Source organism: Quercus robur, chromosome 10 (assembly GCF_932294415.1).
Source record: "Quercus robur chromosome 10, dhQueRobu3.1, whole genome shotgun sequence".
Taxonomy (NCBI): Eukaryota; Viridiplantae; Streptophyta; class Magnoliopsida; order Fagales; family Fagaceae; genus Quercus; species Quercus robur.
In genome coordinates, this window is record NC_065543.1 from 41,472,209 (window position 1) to 41,487,184 (window position 14,976).

Consider the following 14,976-nt stretch of genomic DNA (forward strand, 5'->3'; position numbering starts at 1 on the left):
AGGCTTCGATGATTCTCTCCGTCAAGTCAAGAAGGCCTATCCAGAGCTGGATTTGTCAATGGTCAAACTTGAGGACCAAGCCCAGACTTCTGCCCTCCCCGTCGCCTCCGAAAATACGGAGGACCTCTTTGGCGAAGGCGCTGCTCAAGGAGACGGAGAGTCCGCCCCGTCGAAGGATGTCCAAGTCGCTGAACAAAAGCAAGATTAATGTCTATGTAATTTATTTTAAGAACAATCCGTCCTTTCTTTTTTTTTTTTTTTATTGACATTTCAGAACAATCCGTCCTCTTTAATTGTACTAAACACTTGCCTTTGGGGCTTTTGGCTTAATGTTCATATATGTTTTCTATCATTGTTTGGTATTTTGTTTAAAGGTCCGTCCTCCTTCTTGAGGAAGGATTTTTGTGAGAATATTTGTTTCTGTGATACTCCGTCCACATTGCAGACTTGTTATCTTGTGTTGATTGAGCATTTACATCCGTGAGGATTTTCCTTTGCCGTCTATTTTTAGAGGTTCATGATGAGGAACCGTCCACTTTGTGACGTTGTACATCACTTTTTAAATGTAATGCCTATTTAATGGACTTGTAAAAAATTTTAACGTAGTCAGTGGTCCGTCCACTTCGCTTGTATGTTCTTCCATTATTTCCGTCCACCTTGTGGACTTGAGTTATCATCCCTGTAGGATGTCATCATCCCTGTGGGATGGCCCGTCGGCCTTGTGGACTTTATTTTATGTCCGTCCGTTTAAGGACTCACGGTGATCGCCCTTGTAGGATGATCCGTCCGTCTTGTGGACTTTCGATTGTATCCGTCCACCTTGTGGACTTGAGTCATCATCCCTGTTGGATGGTCCGTCCATCTTGTGGACTTTATTTTATGTCCGTCTATTTAAGGACTCACAGTGATCGTCCTTGTAGGACGATCCGTCCGTCTTGTGGACTTTCGATTGTATCCGTCCACCTTGTGGACTTGAGTCATCATCCCTGTGGGATGGTCCGTCCATCTTGTGGACTTTGGCTACTATCCTTGTAGTATGATCCGTCCATCTTGTGGACTTTATTTTGGGTCTGTCCATTTTATGGACTGACAGTGATCGTCCTTGTAGGGTAATCCGTCCATCTTGTGGACATTTTGTGTCCGTCAATTTTGTGGATTGAGGGCGATCGTCCATGTAGGGCGATCCGTCCACCTTGTGGACTGCATTTATATCCGTCCATCTTGTGGACTTGAATGATTATTCCTGTAGTGTCTTATCATCCCCGTAGAATGATCCGTCCATCTTGTGGACTTTACTTAGTTTCCGTTAATTTTGTAGACAATTATAATGACATCCAAGTAGAAGATCAAAGTAATATCTGATTATAGAAATGCGTAAAGGAAAAAAGTGCCTGCCCCCTTTGGGCTTAAAAAGGGCACAACAAAATTGTAGCAAAAAGACAGTTAAAAGAGAAACTTATAAAAAGCATAAACAAAAACTGGTTGCCGTGTCACTACTACTGGTAGTATTTCCTCAAATGCTCGGCATTCCATGGATGTGGCAGCTTCTCTCCCTCTGTTGTCTCCAGGTGGTACGTTCCTTTCCTTTTCCATGACGTAACTCTATAAGGTCCTTCCCAGTTGGGGCCGAGTTTTCCCTGTGCAGGGTCTTTAGTTGCACCCATGACCTTCCTGAGCACGAGATCTCCAACTTGGAAGTTTCTATGTCGGACCCGGGTGTTGTAATGTCTGGACATGCGATCCTTGTACCTAGCGATTCTTTGCTCCGCCACCGACCTAACCTCATCTATCAGGTCCAGCTGTAGCCTCAGGGATTCGTCATTCCTGCATTCGTCATGGTTGTGAACCCTGTAACTTGTGAGTCCAACTTCTGCTGGGATGACCGCCTCGCTCCCGTATGTCAGTCGAAATGGCGTCTCTCCTGTCGGAGTCCTCGCCGTTGTCCTGTATGCCCATAATATGCTCGGCAATTCTTCGGGCCATATGCCCTTTGCCCCCTCGAGCCGAGTCTTGATAATCTTTAACAGGGATCGGTTCGTGACTTCAACCTGGCCATTAGCCTGAGGATGGGCGGGTGATGAGTAGTGGTTTTTTATTCCTAGCTGAGTGCAGAAATCCCGGAAGTGGCCGTTGTCGAACTGCCTCCCGTTATCTGAGACAAGAACTCTTGGAATACCGAACCTGCATACGATGCACCGCCAGACAAAACTTCTAATGTTTTTTTCTGTAATGGTGGCCAAGGCTTCCGCCTCTACCCATTTTGTGAAGTAGTCGATACCCACTACCAAGAACTTCAGCTGCCTTACCGCCGTTGGGAAAGGTCCCATGATATCTAGTCCCCACTGAGCGAACGGCCATGGAGCCGTTATAGGGGTTAGCTCCTCAGCTGGTTGTCCGATGAAATTGCTGAACCTTTGGCATTTGTCGCAGCTTTTAACGTAAGACTCGGCATCCTTCTGCATGGTTGGCCAGTAATACCCAGCTCGTACCAGTTTGTGCACTAACGAGCGCGATCCGGAATGGTTCCCGCATATTCCTTCGTGTACTTCCCTCATTACGTAGTCTGCCTCTTCAACCCCGAGACATCTTAAATAAGGACGGGAGAAACCTCTCTTGTAAAGAATGTCTTTTATCAAGACGAACCTTGCCGCTTGGACTTTTAGCTTTCTCGCTGCCTCCTTCTCTTCTGGCAGTATCCCGTCCTTTAAGTATGAAGTTATCTGCGTAGTCCAGTTTCGTTCGGAGCGTATCTCCTGCATGTTGTCGGGGTCTATTAGCGGAAAGATTTGAACAAAGGAAAGTACATTACCCGGTGTCATCATATGTTCTGCTGAAGCGGCTTTGGCTAGCCGATCGGCGAGCTCATTTTCTCCCCTGGGGATCTGGACGAACATTGCTTTTAGCCCGTCGACTCTCGCCCTTACTTGATCAAGATATATCTTCAACCTTTCCCCTTTGCATTCATAATCTCCGTTTACTTGATTGGTCACGACTTGAGAGTCGCAATGCACGACCACACTTTCAGCTCCGGCGGCTTTGGCTAGGTCGAGTCCTGCTGCCACCGCTTCGTATTCTGCTTCATTGTTGGTAATGGGGAAGTCGAGACGGACCATACATTCAATATTGTCTCCTTCAGGCGACAGCAATACTATGCCGGCTCCTCCAACTCGCTTATTGGATGATCCGTCGGTGTAGATGTTCCACTGGGGGGGTTCTTCTGCCCCCTTGTCCGCGTCACGCGTAAACTCTGCTATGAAGTCGGCTACAGCTTGTCCTTTAATGGCCACACGTGGACGGTACTTGATTTCAAACTCACTCAATTCTATTGCCCACAGCGTCAGTCGACCCGCGGCTTCAGGACTACTCAGTGCCCTTCGCAAGGGCTTGTCGGTCATTACGTTCACAGTATGGGCTTGAAAGTAGGGTTTGAGCTTGCGAGCCGCCGTGACCAACGCAAAAGCGAGTTTCTCCATAGGTTGGTATCTTTCCTCGGCACCGCGGAGCGCCCGGCTGGCGTAGTACACGGGCTTCTATGCCCTGTCCTCCTCTCTGATTAAGGCCGCGCTGACGGCCACCGGGGAGACAGCCAAATAGAGGAAGAGTTCTTCACCTGGTTGCGAGGGGCTCAGTAGAGGAGGTGAAGATAGATAGGTTTTCAACTCCTCGAAGGCTCGCTGACACTCGTCCGTCCACTCGAATGACTTCTTCAATGTTCGAAAGAAGGGTAAACACTTGTCCGTCGCTCTCGACACGAATCTATTCAATGCCGCTACCTTGCCGTTAAGGCTCTGTACTTCCTTCACGCTTCTCGGGGGGGCCATCTCCATTATGGCTCGGATTTTGTCCGGGTTAGCTTCAATCCCCTTTTGAGATACCATGAATCCTAGGAATTTGCCTGCCGTTACACCGAATGCGCACTTTCCCGGATTGAGTTTCATGTTGTAGGATCGAAGTGTGCCGAATGTTTCCTTAAGATCTTCCAAGTGGTCTTCCTCCTTCCGGCTCTTCACCAGCGTGTCGTCGACATAGACTTGGACATTCCTCCCGATTTGCTGTGCGAACATCTTGTTCATTAGTCTCTGGTATGTTTCCCCTGCATTCTTCAGTCCGAATGGCATTACTTTATAACAGAAGAGTCCTTGACTGGTTACAAACGAAGTTTTCTCCTGATTGTCCTCGTGCATGCGGATCTGGTTATAACCCGAGAAAGCATCCATGAAGCTTAGCAATTGGTGTTGAGCCGTCGAGTCTACTAGGATGTCGACCCTTGGAAGGGGATAGCTATCTTTGGGGCATGCTTTGTTAAGATCGGTGAAGTCCACACACATCCGCCATTTGCCGCTCGTTTTCTTCACCATTACCACATTCGCCAGCCAATCGGGGTAGTAGACTTCCCTGATGAAGCTTGCCTCTTGGAGTTTGCGAACCTCTTCCGCTATTGCTTGGTCTCGTTCCGGGGCGAATACTCTCTTCTTTTGTCGGACGGGTGGATACGAGGGCAACACATTCAACTTATGTACTATGACCGAGGGATCGATTCCTGGCATATCGTCATGGCTCCAGGCGAACACATCCTTATTGCTTCTCAAGAAAGCTACGAGCTCTTGACGGATTGCAGGTTTGGCAAGCGTTCCGATCTTGGTGGTTCGATCTGGATTGGAACTATCGAGAGTTATCTCCTCTAGCTTCTCTGTAGGTTCTGCCGTCGTTCGGTGTTCTTCTATGTTCAAGGCCTGTATCTGGTCTTCCACCTCCATCATAGCTACGTAGCATTCTCGTGCGGCAATTTGACTTCCGCGTAGCTCTCCTACCCCATACTCCGTTGGGAACTTGATCATCAGGTGGTAAGTTGATGTTGCCGCCTTCCACGAGTTGAGCGTGGGTCGTCCAATAATAGCATTGTAGGCTGACGAGCAATCGACCACCAAGAATGTTACGTCCTTGGTGATTTGTTGGGGGTAATCTCCTACTGTCACCGATAACGTGACTGCGCCCAAAGGAAATATTCTACTCCCTCCGAAACCAACGAGCGGGGCGTTTGTCGGTATTAGCTGCTCCCTGTCAATCCTCATTTGTTGGAACGCCGGATAATACAAGATGTCGGCCGAACTACCGTTGTCGACCAACACTCGGTGGATATTGTAGTCGCCTACCCGCAAGGTGACGACGAGGGCATCGTCGTGTGGATGGTGTAGGCGTCTTGCATCCTCTTCCGAGAACCCGATGATGGGGCCTTCCCTTCTTGCCATCTTTGGCACTGTACCCGCCAACTGGACATTCTGTACCATCCGAAGGTATGTTTTGCGAGCCTTTTTCGACGATCCGGTCGCGGCTGTTCCTCCAATTATCATCCTTATGTCCCCTAATGGGGGTCTTGGTCGTTCGTTTTCTCGACGGGGGTGTTGTTCTTGTGGGGGTTGATCCGTTCTCTCCTTGCTGACGAACTTCTTCAGCTTCCCTTGTCGGGTAAGGGCTTCGATTTGTTGCTTCAAGTCGTAGCAATCGGCCGTATCGTGACCATGGTCACGATGGAAGCGGCAATATTTGTCTCTGGACCTTTTGTTGGGATCACTCTTCAGCTTTCCCGGAAACGTCAGGGATCCCTCGTCCTTAATCTGCATTAGGACTTGGTCTATCGGAGCGGTCAACGGGGTGAAACTTGTGAACCTTGCGCCCATGGGTTTTGGACGTCTCTCCTCCCTCCGATCTCCCATTCTTCCTTTCTTCCGCCCCTGGTCCTATCGGGGATCCTCTTGTCTGTCTCTTTTCTTGGGTCTATCTTCTCGGGCTAATAGTGCGTCTTCAGCGTTCATATACTTGGTGGCCCTGTAAAGTACCTCCGACATGGTCTTTGGGTCGTTTTTGTATAGGGAAAACAAAAACTTACCCCCCTTCAGTCCGTTCGTGAACGCTGCCACCAGTATCTTGTCGTCGGCTTCGTCGATCGAGAGCGCTTCTTTATTGAAGCGTGATATGTAGGCCCGTAACGTCTCCTCCTCTCTCTGCTTGATATTCATTAAACAAACCGTGGATTTCTTATACCGATGTCCTCCGATGAAGTGCATAGTGAATTGAGCGCTCAGCTCCTTGAAGGTGCCGATGGAGTTTAGTGTTAGCCGGTTGAACCAAATCCTTGCTGCGCCCTTTAGGGTTGTAGGGAACGCCCTGCACATAATTGCGTCTGCCACTCCCTGAAGGTGCATCAGGGTCTTGAAGGTCTCTAGGTGATCGAGAGGGTCCTTGATTCCGTCATAACTATCCATACTTGGCATGCGGAATTTACTTGGCAGGGGGAAGGAATTGACGGATGCCGTAAATGGCGAGTCAGTCCGGTTGACAAGGTCGTCAAGATCACTGGACACTCGCCCCTTGAGAGCGTTCATCAGTACTTCCATCTGTTCCTTCATCGCCTGCATCTCCGCGATGATGGGTTGTGGAGCTGTATCCGTCACTGAAGGGATGCTAGCGTCCCGTCGCACTTATTTGCTTGGGGCGTTACTCTCCTGTGGTCCGTCATGATTCCTCCTTTCAGCGCTGGTTCCTTCTTGATCCGCTCCTTGGTTATTGACGGCCGCACTCTTTTGGTTCAGCTGCTCTTCTAGGTCGTGGTTTTGTTTTGTGAGGCACTCCACGGCTGCGGCGAGCGTCCTGACCTGTCTCTCAAGGGCAATCGTAGGGGCTTTCCCTTCCTGAACGTCGTTAGTGGTTGCCATCGAGCGTGTGAGTACCATGTAACTCCTTTGTCTAGGAAGCGATAGTTTGATTTCCCACAGACGGCGCCAACTGATGACGTCGAAAATTGTCACCAATGGGTCACACCGTACTCGCGACTCGAATCGAACCTGCACGACAGAAGAAATCGAAAGAATCCTTCAGAGAGCACCGGTGTGGGGCCGGCCAAAGGCTCTCTGACGGTCAAGTTAGAATTCTTCTACTTTACTTAGAGCGTTAGAGAGGGTCAATTAAAGCGTACCTCGATTTCTGAGGGTGGCAAGCCTTTTATAGTGGCAAAGGGTTGACTTTTCTTCTTGGTTTCCAAATCTTTTCCATGTGGGACTCTAATACAAATTCCTCTGAGCGTGGTGAGCGAGGATTTCCATTTTGGCTCTTAAGGCTTTTCTAGGCGATATGGACCTCGGATCATGGGCCCTTACTACGTCTGTCAGCAATGGGCCTTCAAAGTGCAGGGGATCATCTTTATACAGGCCCACCAATTCCGATCCGTCAGGCCCATTAAGGTAGGCCCATCAGGCTCTATATTTTACCATCTTCATCCAAAAATGAAAAGCATGTCAAGCCTGAAAACTGAAAAGAGAAAGACTACAATCTAGTTCATATGTGGTTTGGGAAATTTGCACTACCACATCCTTCCTGCAAAATTTCGTTTCCAATTCCCTGACAAGCTGCCTCTGAATTGTTTTTGATTGTCAAATCTTAAAAAAAAATAAATAAATAAAATTCTTCTGTCAAAATCACATATGAACTATATTTATAGAAGAGAGCAAAAAGAAAACCTTTATATGGATTTCTGTCACTGGGAATTTTTTTTTTTTTTTTTTTTTTTTTTTTTAATGAATGAGGTTTCCGTAATTAAGTTTCAAAATCCAAAATAAGATCCCGTTTTGAGTCTAACTTACAGATTAAGGTAAACACTTTAGGCTAGAAATTTATTTGTTTATATATACTTTTTCTTTTTACGTTATTTTTGTGAAGAAACTAAAGAGAAATGAATAAATGTGGTAGTTATATCAATATTGACACATAGCAAATATTTGATACATATGAATTCAGTGCTCCTATACACTGGACTCAATCAGGTTTCATATATATAGAGATAAAACCTAGTACAAGTGTTACATTTTGTTAATGTCACACCACTCAACATTTTTTATTAGTTTAATATATGGACAAAATTTAGTTACAAAACTAGTTGACACAAAATTTAACGTGTATTAAGAACGTAAAGAACATGCAATTCAATTGTTATATTTTCAAAATATGTAGTATTATTTATTTTATTGAGTAAGGTTGTAGTTTTAGGTTACAACTAATTTTGTAACTAAATTTTGCCTCATATATATATATATATATATATATATATTCAAAATCGCATTGTTGAATTACACACTTTCATTGTCCTTAACACAAATGTCTTAATTGGTGTTAATCTGATGTTATTTATTATTTGATTAAATATTTTACAAATAAATAGTTATTGATTTCTATATAATTATCTTAATATTTTACAAGTATGGAGAATATAAAGAGGCAATGTAATATCTTACCAATAATTTCTATTTTTAACTCATTATAATGACATATAATATGAATGGAAATTAATTTTTCAAATATTATAACAACATAATGAATATTAAACATGAACCATGAAAAACATAATTTCTTATTAAAGTTTTCAAAATGAACCTCAAAATGAACAAATAGCGTACACATGAAGCACGGGCATTGGTTAGTTTAAGATAAAAGATTAAACTTACTTTAAATTTATTGTTAATTTTTTTTAAGAACATTGGTAATGATCATAAAACAAATTATCTTAATAAATTTAATATAGTTATGATAAACCATATAAGCATATTATTCGACATGTAGAGCTTATATTCATGGGTTACTTAAAAATCATGTACAAAATATAAATTACATGAAAATTCACTAATATTATTCCTAATTAAAAAAAAAAATTGTAATAGAGACTGTGGGGGCCAATTAATTAGGAAGTACTTGTAAGGTTGAGTTTTTGAACTTTCAGTACTGTTAAAACATTGTTAACTAGGCCTATGACCCAATCCGAGAACGTTAAACCATCCGAAAAGGTCCAAATAAAATTATAAAGGAGAATGGAATGAAGAGAGGAGTAAAGGCAGTATGAGATAGGTCAAACAAGTATCAAAGGACAAAAGCCCTCTCGGCAACATGTGTCCGAGGTTGATCTGAGTGTCATATCATCACGGACTTACTTCAGATTTACATCATCACTAAGTGTTAGACGTCGGACAAAAGATAAGAAAGAAGAAGGGCAACAAATATCTTCAAAAAGCTGCTACCTCCGCATTAAATGATTCCCAACCAACTCTCTGGTCGCATTAATGTAGAAGTGAAACCTAAACAGTGACCAAGCAGTCTTACAGCTACTAGTTGATGGTTCTGGGAAGTGTTAGATGGGACAGGAACGAGTTCTCCGAATCTAACCTACACGTATATGGTAGGGATAGCACCAAAGCTGGAATATATAACATGAAAAGATGTACTAAAACGAGGTGGGGGGGGGGGGGGGGAATCAAAGAGAAGGACTGGAACTCTTGTACAATTTTATTATTCAACAAAACCATATGATACAAACTACTTAATCGATTCCGATGATTGATTTTCGAATCTTACTTGAGTCTAACCGTCTTGAACCGTTAAATCTAATCGTTTTTCTTCTGGAATATATCTAGTTCTTCTATCCATGCTCTACAAATTTATTGTTTGGGCCGCTGGGGCTTGAGTCAAATCTAGTTTTGGGACCAATCTACTTTCAATCCTTACAAAGACTAATCGGAATAGTTTTGTAACTTTTACAACTTTTTCATTAGAATTTACCTATAACAAATAAATGTACTTATAGTAAACCATATGGTTAAAACACAATGTATGAGTATAATACTTACATTAAATCATATAACATGTATCCAATATACAGATATTGGCATTAAAAAAAAAATATGCAATTTAGCTATTAGAATTTAGTACTATTTTGAAATACCAAGATGTAATAACCAGTTGAGCTATAAAACTGTGAACACAGTTTAGTAAAATATTAAACACTCAAAAAAGTTTAGTGAAGTATTAACTAATTGAGGTATAAGTACTGTTGACACGGTTTAGTAGTAGTTGTCGGTGCAGAGCAAGCAAATTAAAGAACTTAAAGCCTGATGTGACAATGCATGCACAAGAAGTTAAATGACTGAACTACACAGTCATGCGGGGGAGAGAAAGTCACCACCTGATGGGGAGAGGCGGAGGGGGACCTGAATGAAAAGCAAATAATTGGGTCTTTGGCCTTATTTACCAACCTTCTATTCTCTGTGTTTGTTTGTAATTTTTTCTTAGGAGTTAGGACGAACCCTCTCAATTTGGACCCTAAATTTCCGGTAGCAAAGCTATTATATCCCATAAATGACGTCCTATGCTATAATATTGGTACCTTGCCTTGTGATGTGGACGCCCTCACAAAATTTCATAAAGGACTGTCTTTAACATTGGAACCCAACTTCCCAAAGTTAGACCCATATGAAAATAAAGTTTGCTTGTTTGTTAGCTTAAACTTTTAAATGTGACCATTAACAAGTAGTTAGGGGTTGTAATTCGTGTTTATGTCATATTTTGACAAGAGTATCCAAATTCATGGCTTAACTCTAACTCAACCTATTTAGTAATTGTGTCAAAACATTTCAACCTAAACACAATCAATTTATTAGAGAGGGTTAACACAACACAATTCATTTTAACTTGTTTGATACACAATTTAAGAAAAATAAAGTGAAAAAAATATTAATTTTTACTTTGTTTTGAATAAAAGAAATAGGGATTTTAGAGTTTCAATAAAATTTTTATCAATATAACACTCTGTTTGTTTCAATGAAAAACTTTGTATAAAGATAGTTGGTAACATTAGAAAAAATGAGTCAAAGAAAGATTATCTTCAGTCAACAAAAAAAGTATGACTTATTTTTAGAGATTGTTTTCCACTAATTTAAAAAAAAAAAAAAAAAAAAAAAAAAAAAAAAAAAAAACCTCTATCTCACAGCAAGCTAAATAAAGGGAGTTAGGAGATAGTTTTTCAACTCATTTAAGGTTACTACCAAACATAATAAATAAAATAAAAAAAGATAGTTTATAAAAAATACTTTTTAGAAAATGACTCTTTTTTTACTCAATTATATTTAGAATTCTAATTTATATTAGATAAAAATGAAATTGCCAAGAGCTTTGTAGCTCAATAACTAGCACATCCAAATATTTACGATAGAGACATCTAGGATTTGTATTACCTCACCCCCAACTATTAAATTTTTTGTTAGGTTCTAAAGACTTAGGTATTTATGTATTTACAACTCTAATGTGAATTGTTGGCAAACCATGATCAAAACAATGTGTTTAGAAGTGTTTTAGTCTTGCTCAAAGTTGTGTATTTTACGTAAAGTTGGAATCGAGCTAATGCTGAAATAATTATGCATTTCGGCCTGACTCGATCGATCGAAGCTTAGGCTCGATCGATCAAATCTCGGGCAGAATGTTTTTTTCTGCAGATTTCCAACTCAGTCCTAGTTGTTTAAAACGTTTTAGAGATTGTTTTCCACTAATTTAAAAAAAAAAAAAAAAAAAAAAAAAAAAAAAAAAAAAAAAAAACTCTATCTCATAGCAAGCTAAATAAAGGAAGTTAGGAGATAGTTTTTCAACTCATTTAAGATTACTACCAAACATAATAAATAAAATAAAAAAAGATAGTTTATAGAAAATACTTTTTAGAAAATGACTCTTTTTTTACTCAATTATATTTAGAATTCTAATTTATATTAGATAAAAATGAAATTGCCAAGAGCTTTGTAGCTCAATAACTAGCGCATCCAAATATTTACGATAGAGACATCTAGGATTCGTATTACCTCACCCCCAACTATTAAATTTTTTGTTAGGTTCTAAAGACTTAGGTATTTATGTATTTACAACTCTAATGTGTATTGTTGGCAAACCATGATCAAAACAATGTGTTTAGAAGTGTTTTAGTCTTGCTCAAAGTTCTGTATTTTACGTAAAGTTGGAATCGAGCTAATGCCGAAATAATTATGCATTTCGGCCTGGCTCGATCGATCGAAGCTTAGGCTCGATCGATCGAATCTCAGGCAGAATGTTTTTTTCTGCAGATTTCCAACTCAGTCCTAGTTGTTTAAAACGTTTTAGGATTTTCTAATTTGTCCTAAATATAAAAGGCAAACCCTAGCCACGTTTTAGTGTTGCTCATATTGCTGTTTGTGTAAATCTTTTGTCAGATCTAGAGGAGCTTTCCTTTACACAAACTTAGGGTTTTCAAGGAAAAGATATTTTCTACACCTTGATAATCAACTCGGTTGCTGCCATTGAAGTTTAAAGAAAACAAAAACAAGTGTGCTTGTATTTGGTGGTGAATCCAAGAAAGAAGGAGTCCGTGGATTCGGAGCTTGCACGTGGTCGTGTCAATAAGTTCTACTAGTTGGTAACAATAAGAAGTCGAGCGTGAGGGCTTATAAGTCTTATTGTATGAATTTCGATTCTTTCAAAATAGTGGATTCAAATTTACCTTGAGGATAGTTAGGTCAAATCCTCTCCAGGTTTTTATCGGTTTGGTTTCCTGGGGGATCATATCTTGTGTTATTTATCTTTCCGCTGCTTTGCATGATATGAACTTTGTAATTGTGATAACCTAGATTTGTTAAATTAGACTAAGTAACAACTTGGCTAATTACCTAGGTTAAATCAATTGTGTTTTAAGGGGTCTAAAAACTATCATTTTTTTTAGTGACATTTATTTATATGAATTGGGCTATTTCAAGTTGATTGTGAGTTAAGCAAGTAAACACGAAATTGACCAATTTATTAATTGTGTTAAAGCATGTTGACCTCTTTTGACACAAACCTATTTTCTCTAAACACCAAGCGTGTTGTGTTTTCTAGTCATGTCAAACATTGCCACCCTTATGACTAGGTCACTCATTGGTGTTAATCGATTTTTTTTAACCTAGATAAAAAAAATTTAAGAAAAGAATAATGATGTGTATTTAGATAAAATCATATTGCAAAGTCCATATTTAGATTGCCAACCATGAACAAATATAACAGTTTAAAACTTTGTTTGTCTAGATAGAATTACATTGGATTATATTTGATCAAGACAAATTAGGTTCAAAATAGTGGAAGATTCAAAGAAGTAGAAAATAGACCGTTGAAATGCTGCATTTTGGCTGCAGCTTGACAAGTCAAAATCCATTTATCTCAACTTGTCTAACTACACATCTCGACTAATCAAGATTCATACATATTGGAAATTTAGTTTATTTTTACAACCGTTTGATCTAGGGTTTTGGTGCAACTCAAGTACATATAAATACAAATTCTAGAGCACGTTTTTACATACACAAGAGGGCAATGTTTCTATACAAAGATCTAAAATTTTCCAAGTCCTCTTAAAGCATCAACAGGAGCCTACGTGCATACAAAAGATCCAGTGATCAGTGAAGTTGCTACAACCAATTGACTATAGTTACTAGTTAAAACTTTGAGAGTGGATCTTGAAGTCACGAATGAGTAGTTCATGTGCAACCGTTCAAAATAGAAGAGTTTGTGAATCTCAACGCTACGTGCGGTCACTAGTCACATGAGTAAGTACTACATGAGGTAGTAGTAGATTTAGGGTTAAATAAATTGTACAAAATTCCATTATATTCTAGTGGGTTTGTTGTCTTGAGGATTGTTAAGTTAAATCCTCCCAAGTTTTTTTTACTATGAAACGGTTATTTCCACTAGTAGCTCTAAGTAAGAGTCAGGGTGGTCACAAGACCACCCTGGCCTGGGAAAAAAAAAAAAAAAGTCATTATTATATATAAAATTTAAAAATTTATGATTTTTTTACCTTAAAGAAAATGTGTGACCACTCTAAATTTTTTTAGGTCCAATATAATTAAACTTTGGACAAAGTTTAGTAACAAACTTGGTTGTAGATTAAGGCTACAACTCCACTCAATATTTTTTTATTAGGTATGAATTTTAACAATTCCACAATTAGATTACATTTTTTTTTCTTATATCCTCCATACTTGCAAAACTTCAAGAAAATTAAAGATAAATAGCTTATGTCATCAATCAAATGTTTAATTTTCAAATTTTTGTAGTCTAAAATTATACGCAAAAAATAAATTTATGGATCAAATAGTAAATAACATCCGATATCCAAATTTACCATGTTTACCTAAGTGTGACCTTTTACAATACTCATAATAAATAGATCCAGCACTATCGAATTTTCTTGAATGAAAAAACTATTATGGTTTAAGCCCTAATATCCAATTTATTGGGATGTTATAAATAATTAGATTGTTTAATTATATGAGACTATTTGTAAATGAACTAATTGGATATTATCATAGTCTGTGAGATGCATTGTATGCAATTTATGTGATTTAGTTATAAAAGATATAAATCAAAAGTTCCTTGTAAACTCAAAATGTAGTTCGTAGTCGGTGATGAAATTGAGCATTTCATTTGCAAAGACTATAACACATCAACAAAGATGGTCTGTCTTGATCATGGAAATGGAGATTTCTAGTTGATGTGTTAATGTGTCTTAAGTGTGTAAGACATATTGAACTAGACTGCTGTGAGATTAATTATTTAATTAACAACTATTATCTGAATAATAAATCTCACGACTTCTAATTTCATAGACTCTCAATCTTGAGAGGATAGTGAACCTGATCATGAATATGTAGTCATGTTAATTTGTTTAGTGAAAATTGTAGTTTTAGGTTACAACTGAGTTTGTAGTCAAACTTTGGTCCTTTTAACAATATATTGTGTCTTTACAAACAAAAGAAAAATCCAAGAAAAAATTTATTTAACTAAAATTTTGAAAGAGATATTACTTGTAGCATTGATAATGAGATATAACTATATTTTTTTATTAAATATTGTATAATTTACATTTTTTAATGACCATCCTGAAAAGAATTCTTGAAACCGTCACTGGTTATTTCATCGGTTTTCCTAGGTTATCATTTTGGTGTCTTATGTGATCTATGTTTGTGATGATATTCAATTGAAATCTAAAGCATAATTAATCTAATTAATTATTTGACTAAGAATTGATTAATTTTGTGACAACCTAAAACCCTAACACATATATATGTCTAGAAAGAAATCTGTGAAGTGTTGGTGTTCAATTTC